Source organism: Prunus mume, linkage group LG4 (assembly GCF_029339155.1).
Source record: "Prunus mume cultivar Tortuosa linkage group LG4, ASM2933915v1, whole genome shotgun sequence".
NCBI classification, from domain to species: Eukaryota; Viridiplantae; Streptophyta; class Magnoliopsida; order Rosales; family Rosaceae; genus Prunus; species Prunus mume.
Window position 1 is genome coordinate 3086389 of NC_142701.1, and position 22102 is coordinate 3108490.

The following is a 22102-nucleotide window of genomic DNA, read 5'->3' on the forward strand; positions in this document are numbered from 1 at the left end:
ACTATGCATCTCCCTTAGGACGCTTCTTTGTAGGTTGCATCTCTTGAAAGACCCTTTTAGTCGCCGCTCGCTCTCGAAGGACGCTGCTTATGGGCAACCTTCTTTTGTTATGGCACATTCTGGATTTATAGTAGTTGCTTTTTTCTTTAAAAATGTGCGATGCTCACATCCGCCGAGACCGAGTGGGTAGGAGGAAGCATCACGGATAGTATCTTTGAGGTGGCAGGAATTCCACCGTCGCGGAATCTCCTTCTCTTCCATGGTGTCAAGCGATAGCTTCCTCTGCCCCCGGCTGATTACGTAAGGGCCTTCCCAATTGGGTTTCATCTTTTTAGACCCTTGTCTTTGTGCAGTGATGAAGGCATTTCTTAGCACAAGGCTTCAACTGCTATTGATAGGAGGTGTCTCGAACAATGGCCTTCTCGCGCCTGCCTTTAAGTAAGTCGAGGTTGAGTCTCATTTGCTCGAGTTCTGCTCACACGCCCACTTCAATGCCTATAGAGGGGATGACGTAAGGAGGAATGATCGCTTGGCCATAGGCGAGGAAAATGGGGTATCGCCACTGATCTTCGCCAGGTTCGATAAGCCCACAGACTGGAAGCTCATGTACCCATTTTCCTTCGGCACCTTCTAATCTCTTCTTGAGACAGTCCAATATTAATTTATTGGATGCATCGGCCTGGCCGTTGCCTTGAGGATATCTCGGGGTAGAGAGATGCTGCTTGATGCTATACTTTTTGAAGAAGGCGGTGATTTGCTTGCCGATGAATTGTGAGCCATTGTCGGTAACTAGCGATTGTAGGCAGCCAAATCGGCATATAATGTTTCTCTAGATAAATCATTCCACATCGGCTTTTTTAGTAGAGGATAGAGCTTTGGCCTCGATTCATCTAATAAAGTAACCAGTGGCAACGATCATCATTTCTTTTTTGACTGGTGTCATCGGCATGAGGCCTACTAAGTCGATGACCCATTGCATGAAAGGCCATGGACTGTTCTGCGGATGGTAGATTTTGGCAGGCAAATTAGGAACTCGATTTGTATCGTTGGCAGCGATCACATCTTTTGACATACTCAGTGGAGTCATGGTGCATAGTAGGCCGAAATAGCCCACGCTTAAAGCCCTTTGGGCGAGTGATCTGCCCCCAGAATGGTTGCCACACTCGCCATAGTGAATTGCAAAGGACCTCATGTGTTTGAGGGTATTTTATGCAAGTGAGATGAGGGTCGGAGTATGATCTGTGAATGAACTTGTCGCCTTGAAAGTAATATCTCGCGGCTTTCTGTTGGACCTTACTAGCTTCGGACATATCCATTGGCAGATTTTCATTCATTAAGTAGTCGATGATGGGGTATTGCCAGTTGGGGTCTTCATCAATCTGCATTGAGTCGATTGGCTATATTTCTTCGATGCTTCTGAATTGGATGTCCAGTGCTGATCTTAGGCTCGCCAATGCATTTGCATGAGTATTCTCAGCCCGTGGAACTTGTTGGATGGTGAAAGTATGGAATTCTTTCAAAAGTCCTTGGACTTTGTCGAGGTACTGGACCATTCTTGGATGTTTTTTCATGTACTCTCCTGAGGCTTGATTCATGATCAGTTGGGAGTCTGAGAAGATGGCCAATCTCTTGATTTATAGTTCTTTTGCTAGGCGCAATCCTGCAAGCAATGCCTCAAATTCTGCCTCGTTGTTTAAAGCAGAAAAGCCTAGTGTGATAGCTTGTTCCAACAAAGTTCCGTATGGGGTGATTATAACGACGCTTGCCCCCGCTCCTTTGTGATTTGATGCTTCGTCTACATACAATTGCCACATGTCGTTAGGTAGGTTCGAATCGGTGGGGGAGGTGTCGTCTCGCTTTTCGTGACCATCTTCTCTTCTTCGTGTTGCTTTACAACAAAATCTGCTAAAGCTTGGGCTTTTATAGCAGTCTTCGACCGATAGAGGAGGTTGTATTGACTGCGTTCGATAGCCCATTTCATGAGTAGCTAAGAAGCGTCGAGGCTGTGGAGGATTGATTTCAAGGGAAATTCTGTCATGACAATTATCCGGTGTGCTTAATAGTAGGGCCTTAGTTTTCTTGCAGAAATGACAAGCGAAAAAAAATAATATTCTCCATTTTCGGATAGCGAGTCTCTGCATCAAGGAGAGCTTTTGAAGTGTAGAATACTGGATGTTGTGCCCCAGCTCTTCTCGGATGAAGGCCGAAATGAGCACTGAGTCGGCACCGCTGTAGATGTACAAGTCTTCGCCTGGTATCCATTTTGAGAGTAAGAGAGGTGAAGTGAGGTAGGTTTTCAAGTTTTGAAAAGCTACTTCGCACTCATCATCCCACTTGTCTTTGTGTCCCTTCTTCAAGGCTTTGAAAAATGGTCTGCACTTGTCGGTAGATCTTGAGAGGAATCGGTTAAGAGCTATCGCCCTACCCGTTAGACTTTGTATCTCCCTTGTTGTGGCAGGTGACTTCATGTTGAGTATAGCCTTGATTTGATTTGGATGACTTTGTAGCAGTATGTACCTCTTTTGATGATGAAAGAGGTCTTTGCCTTGTCGTCTTCATGCATCATGATTTGGTTGTAGCCGGAGTAGGCATCCATGAACCTTAGCAATCGGTTGCAGGAAGTTGAATAGATGAGCTGATCAATTCTAGGCAGTGGAAATTTGTCTTTAGGGCATGCCTTGTTGAGGTCGGTGTAGTTGACGCACACTCTCAACAAACCTTTTTCTTTCTCTGCTACTAGAACGATGTTCGCCAACCATTCTGCGTAGGACACTTCTTCATTGAAACTGGCAACTAGAAGCTTGTTGATCTCGACTTCAATGATGGCAACCCGCTTGGGGGAGAAGTTGTGTCTCTTCTACGCAACAGGCTTGATAGCTAGGTTGACGTATAGACGATGGCAGATGATCTGTTGATCGATGCTAGGCATGTTGGATGGTGGCCTTGCAAATACGTCTTTGTTGTTATGAAGGAAGGCTGCGAGCTGTGCCTTTTCCTCCTGGCTTGTTAGGATCAAGGGATATTAGCTCAACGTCCTCATCGAGCTTTTATCCTTCTTTAGGAGAGACCTTCGGACGGATTCCCTCAACTTGGTCCTAATTCTTTGATTGCTATTGGGGAGTAATTATTCCCTTTCATTTTTGGTCTGCTCGACCGTTAGGAACGGGATCTACTTTCTCATATGCTTGTTCTACTCCCTTTAGATATGCCTGATTCACAAGGAGGAACTGTGTTTGCTTGCCTTTCTTCAACCATTGAGCTGAGCATTTCCTCGCCATTGCTTGATCACTGTTGATATGGTGATACCACCCCGTGGATTGGGTAGCGAATCTTCTGATGTGTGGCAGAGGTGATGGCGTTGATCTTGCTGATCCATGGTCTGCCCAAAATGCCATTGTAAGGTGAGATTTCATCAATGACCATGAACGTTTGTGAGCTGATTACTGGTGGGGAGTAGACGTCGAGATCTATTGTGCCCACGGTAACCGTTGTTGCGCCATTGAAGCCAGTCAACGACTTGGTTGATTTATTGATCTTTGTCTCTAAGCCCATTTGTTGGATGACCGCTTATTCTAGGATGTTGGCTGCACTGGCCTCGTCTGCATGGATGGTTGATCAAGGCCGATTGATCGTTCTTTTGGAAGCGATCATGGGATCGTCCTTCGCGTGGGAGATTAGTGGAGACCGGGAGATCATAGTGGCTTGCTTAATCTTTCTCTTCTTTTCTTTGTTGGTCAATCCGGACTCCTTGGAATCGGCTAGGATTGTATCAATCCTTACGACCTTCTTGGGTGGCTCCTTGGCAGTATCGTGGTCTTCTATCTGCTGGATGGCCTACTTCGCGATGAACTCGTGTGCTGACCTTCTCTCACAAATTCTTCGAGGTGTGCTTTCCAAGCAAAGCAATTATTCGTATTGTGCCTGTGTGTTGCATGGAAGGAAAAATACTTTCTAGTATCCCTCCTATCCGGATCTCCTTTTAAAGGTAGCGGTCTTTTAACCCAAGGTTTGTCCTCACTTGGGCTAAAATTTGATAAATAGGGATGGAGAACTTGGTGTAGTTCTCTTTTGTCATGGCTTCTCCTTGTGTGCGCGACTTGCATTTGTCTTTGTCTTTGCTGCCAAGCTTGTCGCTTCTTTGGTCTGCCCGTTTGGTTGGCCGGTCTTCCTGCTCGTGGACTTGTTCGCGGCGATTCGATCGTCATCCCGAGCGCATAGCGCCCGTGGTCGAGAAGACCTCTGCCAGAGTCCGGCCGGGAGTGATAGTCAGCTTGCGATATAAGTTGTGTTCTGCTGGAAGATCTTTCTTGAATGCGGAGAATGCGATTTGGTCATCGCACCCTACGATGTTGGCCTTTTCTGCTTTGAACCTCTTGATGTAATCTCAAATGGATTGGTCGGGCTTCTTGCGCAGGTTGAACAGATGATCAGGGTTCTTCTTGATCATCCGATAAGAAGTGTATTCTTTAGTGAAGACATAAGCAAGCTCCTTGAAGCTGCTGATCGACCTGGATGGCAGGGTGCGGAACTAGTCCTGAGCTGCTCCTCACAAAGTCATTGAAACACCTTGCACATAAGCATGTCTTCGGCTTTGTAGAGGATCATAAGGCTCTTGAAATGCTTCAGATGGCTTTCAGGATCGGAATCCCCTTTGAAGCATGTGAAAGAGGGCATTGAGAATCATTTCGGGGGAGCAGCCTACTCGATTTCGGGGGTGAAAGGTGACGAGTTTGCTTGATCTACCTCCATGCATAGTGCATCTTCGAAATTTCTGCCAATCTTTAAGTCTAGAAGTCGGTTGTTCACAAGCTTCTCGACGTCTTCTGCACACATGGTGGCGGTCACGTTGACGACCTTTACGATTTGGGCGGGTGAGTAACTTCCTTGTCGATTTGCAAGGGTTAACCTTTTCACTGCGCTGCCTAGGCGGCGTGTTGGTGGACTGCACTTGCGAGGGATTTTCTATAGCTTGGCGGCGAATTAGTTCTCCGAGAGCGGGCAAGGCGGTGCCTTTCTTCACGGTCCTCATTGTGAGCGTTACGAGTTGGCGCCCTCCACGGGGCCTAGCCTTTCATGACCAGCGGTGGGCGCCTCTCTTCATAATCCTCATTACGGCAATTGTCGCTTTGAACTCCTAGAAGCCTAGCCTTTCATGAACATTTCCCTGCGGCCCTAGGCGAGCGAGGACGTCAAGTCGTGGATCGAGCCTTTCTCGCACGTTGCTTTGTGTGTGGCTTGCAGATGCTTGTGACATGCCGGCAAGTTGATCACGCTATTGTCCATCTCCTTGTCTGCTTACTCCTGTTCGACCTACTTGGTACCCATCGACCGCCTATCGGCACGTTCATCCCTCCTCTCTTCGCCCGGTTGTCCAAGGCCAACCTTTTGAACCAATTTATTTGGTTGAGGTGCTGCCTCATCAGATTGGTTTGGTCGTCCATTCTCTGAGTTAGCTGGTCAACTCTCATATTAAGGTCTACTTGACTTTGTGGATCGGGAGGAGAGAAATGTGTGGAGCCCAATTGCACACGGGCTAGGGTTTCATTGGATGTGTACGTGGGAGCGTGCATCGAGCGTGGAGGCAATGGAGGGAATGCTTGAAGTTGCTCCAAGATTGGGCCAAAGTCGCCGGTGATAGTGAGCCCACCTTGATGGGAGGTTCCACCATCTTTGGCGGCGGTGGCCGGTGCGGTGGTCTTAGCTGCGAGCTCGGTAGGTAGCACGGTGGTGAGAGGTGGTGGTGCCACCATGTTGATCGCGGGATCATGGGTGGAGTGGCTTTGCGCCGTCACAGATTGAGCCATCGAGGCGGTTTTGCTCCTAAGGCATTTGCTTCCAACCATGGTTGTTTGGAAGGCTTCGGTGGATTGAAAAACAGGAGAATGTTTTCCTTGAGCACGCGTTGAGTATAACTCGTGGTCTCAATGAAAGCACCAAATGTTTTTGCAAATATTCTCGTGGGAGAATATTCGATTTTAGATCCTTCAACCTTCGATCTTCCATCTCTCTCTTCCTCGTTTCCTGTAAATAGACCACACCTAGGGGGTGTTGGCCAAAGGCCATCCGATGCCTAAGTTAGCTCGAGTGTTTATAGGAAAACAATAGCTAAGCAAAGGGTACGGAGTTGTATGTATGGTGTGAACAGGGTAACCGGAGCCGTGTGTGGTGGCCGGAGCCGTGTGGAGAAAATATGGAGAGTGGAGAGGGAGAGAGAGCTTCGGGTATTTTTCTAGGTAGGTTTAGATGTACCTTGAATGATGAATGAAGTCATCTATTTATATGAGCCTCGGTGCTAGGGTGTAGGAGTAGGTTTAGATGTACCTTGAATGATGAATGAAGTCATCTATTTATATGAGCCTCGGGGCTAGGGTTTCGTAGAGAATATGCTGAGTTTATTCTCTATCCAAATTTGTAGGGATCAAGTCGGACTTAGATAATATCTAATTTAATGATATTATCTTCTCTTTATTGAAGATAATATCTGAATTAAATGATATTATATTTTTTTATGAATATAATATCTTAATTAATGATATTATCTTCTCTTTATTAGAATAATATCTAAATTAATGGTATTATCTTATTAAATAAAGATAATATCTCATTAATTAAGATATTTATCTCAAATAATTAATTAGCCAGATAAACTGGTTCAATTAATTAATTTAAGAGATAATCTTCTTTTCTACATTGCGTGCCCTGATTGGAGACGAAAATATTTGCTCCCATAGGGTCATAGTGTAAAGTTCAATTTTCTTTTTTAAAGATTAAAATAACATTGAAAATGAAACTACAGTACATTCATTCATAATTCATGTAAAAAACAACATTACAAATTACAATTGGCTAGGACGAGGTTTCATATTTTGAAAACGTAGCATTATAGCTTCATTTTCAATACAATCAAAAACATGCTTCTCAACGTAAACAAGTAAGCTATCACTCAACCATTGATCTCCCATTTTGTTCCAAAGTGGACCTTTGATAATATTCATGGCCGAAAATGCCCTCTCAACTAAAGCAGTAGCAACCGGTAAAACTAGAGTCAATGTAATAAGCAAATACACATAATTGAATGCTCGATGCATTCTTATCTCCCAAGTCAGAGAAATCACCACTTGAACGCACATAATGAATATAAAGCTCAAGTTGATCTTCAAGTGCCAAAAGATCCCCATCGGAAAAGTCTTGAGGATAAAATTGAGCAAGACGAAGTAGCTTTTGTTTATTGAAGGCTACAAATGAATCATTCGGACTCAAACATTCCAAACAAATAAGCAACTCAGTATTTACCTCATTAAAAAGATCATCTAACTCCGTAAGTTGCTCATCAATGACATAAATAAAGAGCTCCACACGATAATGATGATGATTTGTCTTTATTGGAGCATTACGCCTTGACCTCCTTGGAAGTAGAAATGCCTCATTCATGTTAGGAACATCAATATGATGTTCGTCACAAAATGAAGACACCTCTTCAACCAATGCATCAAACCCATTATTCCTCATCCAATGTAGCTTTTCCTTGCATGATTTCACCAAAGCCATTGCATTCTTCTTGATCTTTCTTTTGCAATGCTTGTGACACATCATTTTTGAGTCCCAATATAGCTTTTAAGAATAGGTGAAACACAAACTGAAAAGGCATTTCCCTTTGAATCTTATTTGCTTCACCAACACTATCATTGGGATTATCATCAATAATCATTTGAAGCACATGAATCACATATGAAAACATAGAAATGATGCTAATAATGGTACCGTAATGTGAGCTTCACCAGCACGTTTGAGACTTGTTTCTTGATGCAAACCTCGCCCCGTTATAAGACAATCATTTTCAAAAGCTATCACAAGCTCTTCTTGGAGTTGTGCTCTAAGTGTATCACGCCGCTTACAAGATGCTCCAACATGGTTAACCACACTATTAGTGGTTGTGAAGAAAGAGGCAATATCAATATTCTTCTTTGTTTTGGCAACAAGTGCTAGTTGAAGTTGATGAGCAAAGCAATGAACATATTATGCACAAGGTTGTTCTCTCAAAATCTTTGTTTTAAGGCCATTCAACTCACCTCTCATATTGCTAGCTCCATCATAACCTTGTCCTTGTAACTTGGAAAAGCTCAAACCGTTGGAAGAAAAGAACATGTCAATGGCATCCTTTAGTGTACTTGAAGTGGTGTCGGTAACATGTTGAACCCCTACAAACCTTTCAATTACATGCCCTTTGTTGTCTACATTACGCAACACCATAGCCATTTGCTCTTTCACAGAAATATCACATGCTTCATCCACCAATATAGAAAAAAAAATCTATCTTTTAAACCACTCATGATAACATCAAGTGTTTCTCCAGCACATGCATTGACAATATATTTTTGAATCTTTGGAGCTACTAACTTGAGATTCTCCACAGCATTTTCCAACACAACTTCTTTAACTTTCTCATCATTGTCTACAAGGAATTGCAATAGCTCCAAGTAATTTCCTCTATTGCTTAAAGTGACACTTTCATCATTTCCACGAAAAGAAAGACCTTCTCTCAATAGAAACTTAGTGCACTTGATTGATGCAATTAAGCATCTTCGATATGTCATACGAGCTTGTTTGGAGTGTTTGCTCACAGCTGTTTCAATATGTGTATTTTGATTCATCAAATTTGTAGCAGCTTCTCAAGCTTTATTATGAACACTACCAACCGGTCTAACATGCACCTTCATTCTTTCTCTCCCTTTCTTCCAATTCTTAAACCCTGCTCCAGTGAAGGTTTCACTACCCACTTGTTCAAAATTGGATTTAAAGAGATCGCAATAAAGACAAAATTCAACATCTTTAGATACACTATACTCCAACCCATCAAATTCATCAAACCATTGGGGAATGAATCGTCGATTAATTTCTGAGATATTACTTTGTGGGAAAGAATGACCTCTAGGTTGACAAGGTCCTTTTTATAGATATGCTCTTCGAACCTCATCTCTAATATTAGTATCATACTCAATCATACGAATTCTTAGTCCCTGGTCTGCCGGAAGATTAGCCAAAACCTCATCTAACTCACTTTGTCATGAACTTGAAGTTCTTGAACTACCCACACTATCTGAACTACCCAATGGTGACGTTCTCTTAAAAAATCTTTCCATAATTCTACATAAATTAATCAAAATAATAACTAAAATCAATTAAAGAGAACACCAAATTTATAACAATTAACCACAAAAAATTCATAAATGAAACATCCAATAAATCAAAGAAATATAATACAATCATAAATTCAATTTCAATTCAAGTAATTTAGGTTTAGAGTTAGAATTTACTTTGAATTGTAAGGTGGTGGAAGCGGTGGCGCTATTGGCAAAGGTGGCAATGGAGGAGTTGGGGCTTAAAGGCTTGGTGGGGGAGAGGGTTAAAGGTTTGTGGGGGGTGGAGATTGAGGATTTAGGTTTGAGGGTTTAGGAAATGGGGGTTTTGGAGTTGAAAAATCAGGAGGGAGGGTCTGTTTCAATTATACAATCTATTCTTTTTTTTTTTTTTTAAAGACTGGACCAAAAGATGCTGTTTTAGCTAGAGCGCTTTTAAAAAAATTACTGGCTAGTCCAAAATGAGCGTTGTTTTGGCCAACCTGTTTAAAATAAAATAAAATTAGAAGTGGGCAAAAATGACGCCGTTTTGGCCAGCTTCTTTATTAAAAAAACAAAACCCCTATTCAGACTTCTTCTTCCTCAGTGTCAGAACTCCTCCTTCAGACCATTCATGGGGTCACACACCCATTCAGAGGGACCTTCTGCCTTGCTTTTATGGAGTCCATAGGGTCGTTTGACCCCACTGTGGGTCCGTCCCCACATCCGCAAACAAGAAACCTCAAACTAGATATTGTCTTTGTTGAGGCCCAAAAAATCCACGGTCGTGCCCAAATAAATTATCGGCCCAAAATGACACTCTATCAAGGAAAGGCGTAAAGCGGAATACACAAAAACCCGCCACATGAATGGCTGCAAATCCACATGCCATACTAAATAAATAATTCGTCATGCTAGAATATATCGGCCCTGCAAATCCATGCTAATTATCCCATCAAGCATAATAAAAAGCATGTCAAGCGATGTGCCATGCCAAGCGACATGCCAAGCAGAAATCATTATTATACACCCAACCACGCTACAAGCCTAAGTGGGCCCAAGCCACTCGAATGCCCGGGGCTTGCTTGAGTGGGTTGTGGTATGGATGGTAATAAATCAACATGAGGCCCATTGATGAGCCGAGAAATGGAAAGTCTCGGGTTACTTGGGAGCCTCGAGACTCAAACTCATTTCTTAGGCTCAAACATGTGGGTGAGCACAAGAGGAAAAGAAATAGCCCAAATAGCCCAAATAACCCAAATACCCCAAATAGCCTATTGACTCAAAAGCCCAATATTTAACAAAATAGCCCACTTATTTAATGAACTACCTTGGCCCATACAAAGCTTCACAATAAGCCCACAAAAGCCTCAGCCCTTTGCTGGAAAAATAGAAGCCACGTAGAGAAGGTCTACAGGTTCATTAAACAAAACCTTCAGACATGGGGGGAGCAAGTTCCAAGCAAGAAACATTCAAGAAACCAAAGAATATTAGCCTGCGAGCTGCCAGAAACACCTTTCGAACCAGCATATATTTCCCAACTCCTTTTCCCATCAGACTTGGCCATGGAAAAGAGAGAAGAAATCAATAAAAGAAATGGCTGGGAATGGAAATCATCACCAAGACAGCTGCGGGAAAATGGGGCCTTGAGCTCCCAAAGTTCCTGATTTTGTGCTAATAAACAGAGGAAATTTCACCAAGATAGAAAAAGCCAGGGGAGGAAAAGAGAAAGGAAGGGTTAAGCTTAGCCAAAATGGGTAGAAACCATTAGGGTTTCTTGGGAAGGGATGATTTCCAGCGCCTATAAAATGAGGCCTCTTCTACCCAACAAAAACAACCCACGCCTGGAGAGCAAACTTTCTCTCTAACTTGCAAAACCCAGCAGTCTCGTGCACTGCTCACCATCTTCTCCATTCTTCTCTTCTGGCAAACAGAGTATATGTCAAGCTGCCAGAAGAGCATTGTTCTTCATTTCTCTCTTCCTAGCCAAATCTCCTACAAAATCTCTCTTTTCTCACCTTAACACTTCCCTTTTTCCCTCTAAGAAAGCCTAAATTTCCTTTTAGTGCTAAACTCATGCTGCTTTTTCTCCCATGCCATATGCCTCTCATGCCAAGCTTAAAATTTTATCTGTAAGCATGCATAAATTATCTGTAAGTTGCCATTATTTTGGTTGGTGAAGGTAACCAAAATACTTCCTAAGGCTCTACTGCCCTTTCGAGGTATTTTAGGGCTTAATTTTCAAACTCAGGCAAAGGGGACAATTTCATCACCCCTTTTTATAGCAGCCGCCCATTTGCAGCTACTGGAGGAAAAAGTTCCCTACAGTCTTTATATAATTTCAACACAGCCATTAAATTGGACTTACAGAAAATTTGAATCTCTTTCTAATCATTTTTTCTCCTTTAAGACTTACTTTTTTTCTCTTTCCATTTTCCTAAGAGACTAAAGTGCAAATATGATCAAATTTTCATACAAATGTGGCTATTTATTATTGAAAGAATATTAATATGAAATGACCAACTATGAAATTTAATATACAATAAAAGTCATTAAGGCATAACTAAAATTGAATTGCCTTAACCTTGAAATTTTTACAACAAAACCATAATGGCAGCTTCAACAATTATGCAGCTTCTCCTACACTAAACAACATAGCTAAAAAATTTACATGTTAAAAACACTAATTACTTTATACAAAGGAAAAATGTAATCGTATAAAAAGAAAAGATTGAAAAGTGATAAAAACTCTAAAATATGAAATGAAAGCTGACACAAGAAAAGAATTCACATTAATCTTTTAAAAGAAAAATAAAGATGGTCATCAAGCTAATAATTGTCAAGATATATGAACTCAACAACACTATAATTTTTAACAAATAAAACCATGAAAGAATACACACCAAGAACGAGATACGGTAGAGCATGCGCCATGACCTTGCCATTATAGGTCTGGAAAACATCGAATAAAAATTAGTTTCAATCTCCATCACCCACCCAAAAAAAACAACTCAGTTCTAACACAAATAGGCACTAGATCTAACATTAAAACCGTCAATGACCCATAAATTGCAGCCATAAATGACAGAAATAGTGATGACATTGATAAAATCTTACCTTTTGTAATGAATTTCAGTTTTGGAAAGGAATTTATGTGTCTAAGGTTAGGGTTTTATGTTGGGGATTTGGGGGTTTTGGTATGAGAGAAGTAGAATGAACCCAGAGACGTAGCCTTGACACAAGAGAGAGAGAGAGCGAGAGAGAGAGAGAGAGAGAGAGAGAGTTTTGAGAGGGCTAGCCAAGAAGATGAGGCAAAAGAGGGAAATTTTCAAAGCGCTAGCTAGCGAAGGAGAGAACAAGAGAGGGAGTAAAGAGCAGGTGAAGCTCGCCATCATTGTCCTCGTCGGTGGTTGCTTGCTGGATGCTAGAAGAAGATGAAGGAAGTGAAAGAGGGGGCTCAGTTTTTACTGGTTGGGGATTTTCCTTCAACCTGTTGAGAAGGTTTTCAAGTTATATCATTTAATGGTGTAGATCTCTCGTTGTTGATTTGCCTAAATCTAACGGTCAATATCTATTGGCGCATGGATGTGCCAAGTGCACCGTAGAATTTTCGTATTATCTAATCATGTTAGTTCACGTGATCACTTTTCTGATACAAGAGGAATCCTAGCAACCTTCTCTCTAACCTTCTTCTTTGGACCTTCTCTCTTTTTTGTTTGACATATGTCATTCTCCTTACACTTCAAATAATGTCATTAACATACTATACAAGCTAACTTTTGCTTTCCAAGTTTACCCTTATTAAATGTATTCAATTTATCCAAAAAAATTTCACAACTTTCTTACCATCTTATTAATTTTTTTCTAACGTCAATTACTTTTTTTTAAAGAAAATATCTACTTTTAAGAGGAAATGTCCGGTTTTATTTATTTATTTATTTATTTTTATATAACACACAGGGATAGAAAAAAAAAAGTCCTTTGTGTTTAAAAAAAGGGACATTTCCTCTTTTTTGAAAAAAAAACAAACATTTTCTTTTAAAAAATAATTGACGTTTAAAAAAACTTAACAAGATGGTAAGAAAGTTGTGAATTTTTTTTGGATAAATTGAATACATTTAATAAGGGTAAACTTGGAAAGCAAAAGTTAATTTGTATAATATATGAATGATATTGTTTTAAGTGTAAGGAGAATAACACATGTCAAGCAAAAAAGGGAGAAGGTCCAAAGAAAAGGTTAGAGAAGAATGTTGCTAGCATTCCCCTGATACAATGAGACACAAGAAAAATTAGATACATTTTATGAGTTGTGTTTTTCACCCCCTTTTAAATAGTTTCATAATTAATTTTCAATAGTTTGAATAAGTACTTTACATAACTAACTACCATTTAGTTTGGTGATATTCATTTTAACTTGGTTGAGGAGGTCTCATCTTCGATATTTAGTTATGGGTAACACCATTATGATGGTGTAACTTTGTTGTAGGTGTATTGTTCCTTTGTTTGGTGTTGCTGCTAACATATGTGAGCTGGTGGTCATGCCGGCGAGGCTAGTGCGGATAGGGTGGGTCTTGTTTTTTTGGGGGAGGGGGTGGGTGTGGGTGGAGAGAAAGAAGGAGAGAGAGTTTGTTTTTTAAATGTAATTTAATTATTATTTTACTTTATCTATTAATTTTAAATGCTTAAAAGATTTAAAATCAAAGAGTTAACTATGGTTAAAAGTATAGACATGTGTCAAGGTATAAGAAGGTTGGTGAGGAAACATATTTGGTTAAAGTGGTGAGCAAAAATGCTCCCCGACATTAAATTCGATTATGCGCTTGATTAAGTAATTTGCCAAGTTGGATCTTAGTTGTCAAGTTTTATTTAGAAATAACAGGATTTTATTCGAACAAAAATAAAGAGATGGGTTATAGTTGAGGAAAAATGACTTTGAAGGGTAAGCTAAATTTACTATTAAAAAAAATAAGGGTGATTTTGAAAACTAGATTTCATTTTTTTTTTAACTGAAAATAAAATTTGTAACCAAACATGTTTTCAGTCTTCAGTTTTCATAATAGAGAAAATAAAATGTGAAAAATGAAAATGAAATGGTTATAAAACAACCCAAATAGCTTCTTTAAACAAAAAAGAAAACAAAAGTCCATTCATTGTATGGTGTAATTGACTTTGTCATATTTTTGATGTTGGACTTTATATTCTTTAACATCCAAATCAAGAGACAAATTAAAGAAGGTTGCCCAATTGGTTCTAAGCTTTAGCCTTCATAATTCTTATCTCTATAGACGTGAGTGGTGATGCATTCCAAACTTTTCGGATATATTTGGTGATTTGAATTGGATTGAATTATGATGTAGAATTGGAAATAATGATGTATTTGGTGAGATAAATTATATAGCTAAATAGAATTTAAAGAGTCAAAGATTGAGATATTTTTCTTGGGTCGCTCTCTCGATTATACGAGGAGAATCTTGACGGCTAGTGTTTCTTCCTTGTCTCCCACTGGAAGAGTATTGGTCCTCTACGTTTTCTTGAAATAGTCTCTCCTAGTGCTCTCCAAATTGGTATCAGGTATTTGGATCTTGTCCTTTCCTCCTCTGATTTGGTTTTAATCGTTTTGATTTGGTGGTGGTTCTCGATTTTGTATCGTGTCTGGCACATTTTGTATTGAGACTTGGACTTTTCGGTTTTTGGCAGCATCTCTCTCCACGGTACATTTTTTTTTGCTCTTTGTCTTTCTCCAAATCGGACGTAGATTGTCTTTTGTTTGTTTTCGGTCCTGCTTGTAAAGGGGAGAGGGGAACTACACTTTTGGCTGGGGAATCGACCCTCGACGAGATTGGGACTTCGCTCAAGAAAAACTTGTGCTCAGAACTTGAGAAAAGGTAGGGGTGGTGATAAGGGCTTTTGCAGTATCCGATCAATTTGTTGGTTTTATTTATGGCTTTGTTGCAAAAGTGTTAACATCGCAGGAAGTCAATCGTGATGCTTTTATCAAGAGTTTTTCCAGCTTATGGAAAGGTAAGGAGGATGTATCAATTAAGGAAATTGCACAAAATCGATTTTGGGTTCGGTTTGTCTATGACCATGATCCCTCCTCCTGTTGGCAGAGACGCCAGATGATGGCTCTATCCATATAGTGCGTTACGTTATAGGACTTCAAAAAGAGAAGCAACAAGCAAGGCTCCATATGCTTTAACTTATGGACATGATGTAATTCTACCCATGGAAATCGCAGGCGATGCGGCTAGAATTGGAGGGATTGGATGCAGGCAGAGTTGATACTATCAACAAACTCTTAGCAAGGAAGCAGGCTGTGGCAAGAGCCTATAACAAGAGGGTTAGAAACAAGAGTTTTGAAGAAGGAGAAATCGTCTGGAAAGCAGTTATGCCCCTTAGAACACACGTACCTGGTTATGGAAAATGGTCACCCACATGGGAAGGTCATTTCATAATTAAGCAAGTCCTTGGATTGGGGGCATACAGGTTACAAGACCAAGATGGGGACAGCCATGCAGTGCCGATCAATGGCAAAAGGTTAAAGAAGTTCTATCCTACCATGTGGGATTCGTAGACGTACAAACAGATCCTGGGATTGAAGCAGAAAATGATGAAATTATTGTTTAAGTGTTTGCAGTCAGTTCAGAGCAGCAAAAAGACAAGAAAACACTTTGGAAGGAGATGTACTATCACAAGATACTTTCTAGTGCAAGTTGGCAGAAGTGGAAGAGGCATCAGAACACCAAATATATGCTGACAAAACAGGTAGAACTGCCATGAAAATGGTCACAGAACAACTGTGCTTTTCCAAACCTACCAAGGAAATGGCCAATCATCTCAGACCCCTGTTCATAACAGCAAACTTTGGGGGTGTTCCTATCCCCAAAGTAATGGTAGATGGAGGTGCAGCCATTAATCTTCTACCTCACAGATTGCTGGTTAAAATGGGCAGAACAGAGAACGATCAAGCTACAATAATCTGATCCATTACAAATAGATTGTTGGTATATTGGGAAGAAAGGAAACTTTCCATGCATAGTCTAGCCATTAACATGGCAGAATTTATGCATGAGAACATGGAAGAATAGGAAGGAAATCTGCAAAAGGAAAAATTGGAATTTGTACCAGCAGCACTGGATGACTCTCTCCCAGTAAGTAGAGGATCCTTTGCAAGAAATAAACTTGGGGACAGAAGAGGACCCCATACCTACTTTCATCAGCACGTTGCTGGAAGAATCATTGAAGGATGAAATCATTGCACTTTTGCATGATTTCAAAGACTGCTTCGCATGGCATTATTGTGAAATGCCTAGACTGGACAGAGGATTGGTGGAGCACAAATTACCAATAAAAGAAGGTTACCTACTAGTCAAGCATGCCAGAAGAAGGATGTCCATAGAGACCGAACTGAAAGTAAAAGAAGAAGTATATAGGCTGGTTAAAGCAGGTTTTATCAGGCCAGCCATTTATGTTGATTGGTTGTCCAATATTGTACCAGTTCTTAAAACAAGGGCAGTCAGAATCTGCGTGGACTACAGAAATCTGAATGAAGCATCTCCCTAAGAGGAGTATCCAATTCCTATGGTAGACATGCTGGTAGACGGAGCTGCTCACAATCAAATGCTATCATTCATGGATACAATCAAATAATGGTGGCAGAAGAAGACATCCACAAGATAGCCTTCATGTGTCCAGGGCATATAGGTGTTTTTGAATACACTATAATGACTTTTGGTTTGAGAAATGCGGGAGCCACTTATCAAAGGGTAATGAATTTTGTCTTCCATGACATGATAGGTCATTCTCTAGAGGTCTATATAGATTATGTGGTGATCAAGTCTCCAGAAAAAGGAAACCACGTATCCAATCTAAAGAAAGCATTCCTAAGAATGAGACAACACAAGTTGAAAATGAATCCCAAGAAATGCGTTTCTGGAGTTCAAGCTGGCAACTTCTTAAGTTTCCTGGTCCATAAAAAAGGAATAGAAATCGACAAGAACAAAGCAAAGTCTATCATGGAAGCTTTGTCACTTCGAAACAAGAAAGAATTACAAAGCCTCTTAGGAAGGATTAACTTTCTCAAAAGATTCATATCCAATTATGCAGGAAAATTTCAACCTTTCTCCTCCATGTTAAGATTAAACCAGGAACAGGCATTCAAATGGGAGGAACAACACCAGCAGGCTTTTGAGGAAATCAAGCACTACCTTTCAAATCCACCAGTTCTGTCCCCACCAAAGAGAGGCAGACCACTCAAATTATATGTCTATGCATCAGAAGTATCCATTGGGAGTCTGTTAGTTCAAGATAACAAGGAAGGGAAAGAACAGGCAGTCTATTACCTAAGCAAAACTCTGACAGAGGTAGAGAGGAAATATTCTGCAATTGGAAGGCTTTGTATGGCTTTGTACTTTACTGATGTGAAGCTTAGACATGACATGCTACCTTTTACTATCTACATCATTGCCAAAACATATCTGATCAAGTACATGCTAACAAGACCAATGTTGAGAGGGACGATTCGTCAATGGACTCTGGCCCCATCAAGGGACAAGCTGTTGTAGATTTCTTGGCTGATCATCTAGGGGAAGAAATTGAGAATATGGATTCCATGGATATAGCCAAGGCAGACCTGCTAACCAGAGCTTACACTTGTCCCAATAATCCCATTTACTTAGTTCATCTCACCCCCTGGAAGCTATACTTTGATGCATCTAAAACAAACTTAGCCTCTGGGGCAGGGATTGTTTTTGAAGATCCACTAGGAATTAAACATTGTTATTCATTCGAGCTAGATTTTCAGTGCACCAATAACAAAGCAGAATATAAAGCCTTAGTCATAGGACTAGAAATGCTAGTACAACTAGGAATCCAATTTGTCAAAATTTTAGGAGATTCCATGCTCGTACTAAAATAGATTGCTAGAGAATACAAATGTTTAAGCCCCTCTTTAGCTATCTATCTAGTAGCAGCCAGAAATCTTTTAGCAAAATTCAGGGAAGCCACTTGGGAACATATTCCAAGAGAAGAAAATTTTTGTAGCTAATGAGATGGCCCAGATCGCAACAGGAGTACAAATCCCTGAAGACTACGTATAAAGAATCATCAAGGTAGGAAAAAAAATCCTACCATCTGTTCTGCCCCTTTTAGACTAAAGAAGCTCCTATTCTGCCTTTTCAAAAAGCCTTCCAGGGCTTGAAATAGATTAAAACTCTGCCAAACTCGAACGTTGGTATCAATTTATAGCTGAAATTTGACAGTTGAAGGTGTTGATGGTCCAATCCAGCACAGACATACCCAGTCTAGCCTAGTTCAGAAGCAAATATCTAGGCAGAAATCAAGTCCAACATTCATTGTCTTACTTGAGTTGTCATTTCGTTTTAAGTCCTGTAATAGGCGATTCTGCCAAAAAGCAGTTTACTTTCTTTTCATCTATTCTGGCCAGAATCACAAATTTTGTACTGTGAAAAATGGTGAAGTCCTCACCAGTCTAAGGCAAGAAAAGAACTTACTTGGGAGATATTCCTCACCCAAAATTCACAAATGCTTGTTTAGAAATCAATAACTAGAGGCGCAAGTTATCTATTTTTAAGAAGTCTGCTAGGTTTTTTGTTGCTAGCAGTGGCATGCTCATACACAAAAGAAAGTTGACTTGTTGATCACCAATGGTTTTCAGGCCAATTGGGAACTTTACCCTACCATCACAGGATTGAATCAAAAACAGGTGAACAGTATGAAAAAAATCGCTCTGTTGAGCATTTGTCGATTCCTGTTGATTTTCCATAACTAAGTGTTTTGTAGTCTACCCTTCTTGAGCTGCCAGTTGCGGGTACGGTTATCTCGGAGTTGAATCCGATGTTGCCTATGGAGCTTGAGGCACAAACCGAGCAACCAGGGAGGATGCGACCGGTGGTACGATTACTTGACGCCCTGCGCGGCATGCGGGTGGAAAGGGTGACGCCTCTGTGCGGCTATCACTGTCGGATTCTGATCCATTTGATTTTAGGCCTCTAATTGAGCAGTTAGTAAGACTCAGTACAAAGCGTGGTCGGGGTCGCCTCAAAACGATACTGGCAGGAGAAATGGATCTGCATGGGTCAAATGGTGACAAGGTTGGCGATAAAAGAAAGCGAATGGAGGATATTTCTCTAGTTTCACATGTAATTGTCAATGTCGAGCAAGATGGTGGCAAGCGTCGGTTGTGTATTGATGGTTCAACTAGACAGGCGGAGAAGACCAGCCTTGAGGGGTCTCTAAGTCTCAATGTTAGTAATTAGTTGGAACGTTCGTGGGCTTGGCAACCGACGAACGTTCCGGGACTAGAAGAATTTTCTTTAGGATAAGAGGCCAGACTTGATCTTTCTTGCTGAGACCTGTATGATTGCGGTTTAGATGGGAAGATTGGTCACGAGATTAGGTAGTGGTGGGGTTGTGTGTGTACCTCTTGACGGTTTATCTGATGGTTTGTGTATGCTTTGGAAACAAGGTTTAAGTGTTCAGTTGATTTCCTCTTCTGTCAGGCATATTGAGGTGTGGGTCACTTTTCCTACCTCTCAAGTTACTAGAGTGACTGGTTTCTACAGTCATCCTGAGCTTGGTCAGCACCGACACTCATGGGAATTAATCCGGCATATAAGTTGTATCACTATGGCTCTGTGGTTCTGTTGTGGTTACTTTAATGAAGTTTTTGATAAATTCATAATTTCATACATTCGCATGCCTTCTTTACCTAGTGACTTTGCTTAGTTTCTCTTTATTTTGAGTCACCTACCTCTTTTTATTTGTTTTGTAGGTTAAGACAGCAAGAGATCACATTGATGCAATCCATGCTTGTTAAGGGCTGATTGGGATAAGAGGAATATGATCTTAAAGACAAACCCAATTTGGGCCACACTCCTTGTCAATCCAGTTTCGTGGGTCATCTTGCAGTCCTCATTTCAGCAACTTACACAGATTGGATGAGGAGACATCCTTGATAGACGTTGTTCCAATGGGTGTCTATTATAACATATCCAAATTTCAGCCCAATTGGATAAATCGGGAGCCCTCAGCATATTAAAAACTGAACCAAGTTCACAGAAATGTCATGTTGGCTGCCATCACATTTAATGTGGCTACATCCCTAGAGTCATGTGCTACACATAGGCAACCATACATGGGAGTCAAATCAGCTTAGGAACTCAAAAAGATGAACAAAAGTCAAGCTTTCCATAAAGAAACCATACCAGAGCATGTATTTGGCAACTGGAGCAGGTGGCAAGTATGGGCATCCGGAGCAGTTGGCAAGTATGGGCAGCTGGAGCAGTTGGGAGTAGCTAAGAGAGGTGTGCTTCACCAACCAAAGGGGAGGACAAAATTGCACTCTATAAATAGAGAGCTGCACACTCATTCAAGATATAGAGAGTCAGATACACATTTTCACTTCATCCATTACTCTCATACACACATTCAGATTCACCATAAAGAGAGAAGAGAGTTTGGAGCTGTCCTGGGAATTCCTTACTGCCATCATCTAGTTCTTCTCCTCTCTTTATCCTATCTATGTATTTCTTATTTTCTGTATTCATAGTTATGTTTAACTAATCCATTTAGTTAGGGCTTAGGATGAAGCCCTAGTCATGAATATTCAATGTTATGGATGATTTTATAGTTAATTGATTTCCTTGCTTTCATTATCAAGTTGTTCATCTGTAGTTTATTATGTGCTTGATGTATGTTTTATTGGAGTAGCTAACTAGGATTTTATGCATCTAGCACAGGTTGGGAAGGGGTTTAGATTCACCGATTCTACTCTCCTTTCACAAGCAACACATGAATGGCCTAAGAATCATTCAGGGGTTAATAACCATAGGTTGACTAGGACAGATACCATGTTCTAGGACTTGTGTGATTATCATATTCTCAAGGATCTTAATGACTCTTGTATGCTTTATTCTAAGTAGATACCATGCTTAGGTTGCATATTAGAGATCACGTGTTGTGTAGATACCATGCATAATCACATGCCTTAGGAGAATCATGCATCCTGCACCTAGATACCATAGGCTTGTATGTGATAATCTATTGTTTATGAAGCTTGAGTCAATTTCTATGCATTCATAACTTGGATAGGAAAACTAGTGGTGGATTCCAAGGCTCTAACACCTCTCAATTATTGTTTCACAATCTGTTAATTGCAACTAGTGTTTACTTTCGAGCACTTTCATTTCACTTTCTTCTTTTCATTTCAACAACAAAAACCCCCCATTTTGAGTGCGTGTGTGATGCTAGGATTCCGTCCTAGACCTTGAGTAATTAGCAAGAGGCATTGCTGGATTCGACCTTGCCTTTAGCTAGTTAGTCAGTTTCTTCGTTCTATGTTTCTCTAGCATTCTAAGTAATTTAACTTAGAACCAAGTTACCATTCTCCGTGGGATCGACCTCGTATTTACATAAGCTATACTATAAACGGTTCGTGCACTTGCGAGAATTAAAGTTGCTGTTTTTAATAACTCATTTGAATCAACAGTTTTGTTTGTTGATGACAAGAGTGGTAACTTACACCATTCTGAATCCCATATTGAGGAATTAAAACGTGCTATTTTGGATTGCCAGTTATTATCTTCTGACTTTGTGGGCCACCCTTTTATGTGGACGAATAATAGGAAGAATGAACACAATGTGCAAGCGCGCCTTGATTGGGGTTTTGGAAATCAACAACTTCTGTCTTAGTGGGGTAACTTTACAATTTATCATTTAGTGGCGTTTTCTTCTGATCATCACCCTCTTCTTATTGTCACAAATACTCAAGACTCCAAGGTTGGTCGAACCCCTAAGGGGTGATGTCGATTTCACTTCGAAGAGCTATGGTCTAAGGATGACGAATGTGGTGTGGTAATTAAAATTTTTTGGTCACCTTCGGCTACCTAAGTAGAAAATATCACCCACTGTACTTGGCAAATTTCATCCTTGAAACATCCGAAATTTGGTGATCTCAAAAGTAAAGT

At 40.5% G+C, this 22102-nt stretch overlaps 1 long non-coding RNA gene and 1 pseudogene across 1 annotated transcript; both read right to left on the reverse strand.

Moving 5' to 3' along the window:
• Window positions 1-6791: 6791 nt before the first annotated feature.
• LOC148917669 (uncharacterized) lies at window positions 6792-9521 on the reverse strand (annotated as a pseudogene).
• A 2365-nt stretch (window positions 9522-11886) lies between these two features.
• Window positions 11887-12577, reverse strand: LOC148917670 (uncharacterized). Its single transcript, XR_016126264.1, has 2 exons — window positions 12234-12577; window positions 11887-12068 (listed from the first exon to the last, which is right to left on the reverse strand). It is a non-coding gene; the product is annotated as an uncharacterized LOC148917670 (long non-coding RNA).
• Window positions 12578-22102: the final 9525 nt, after the last annotated feature.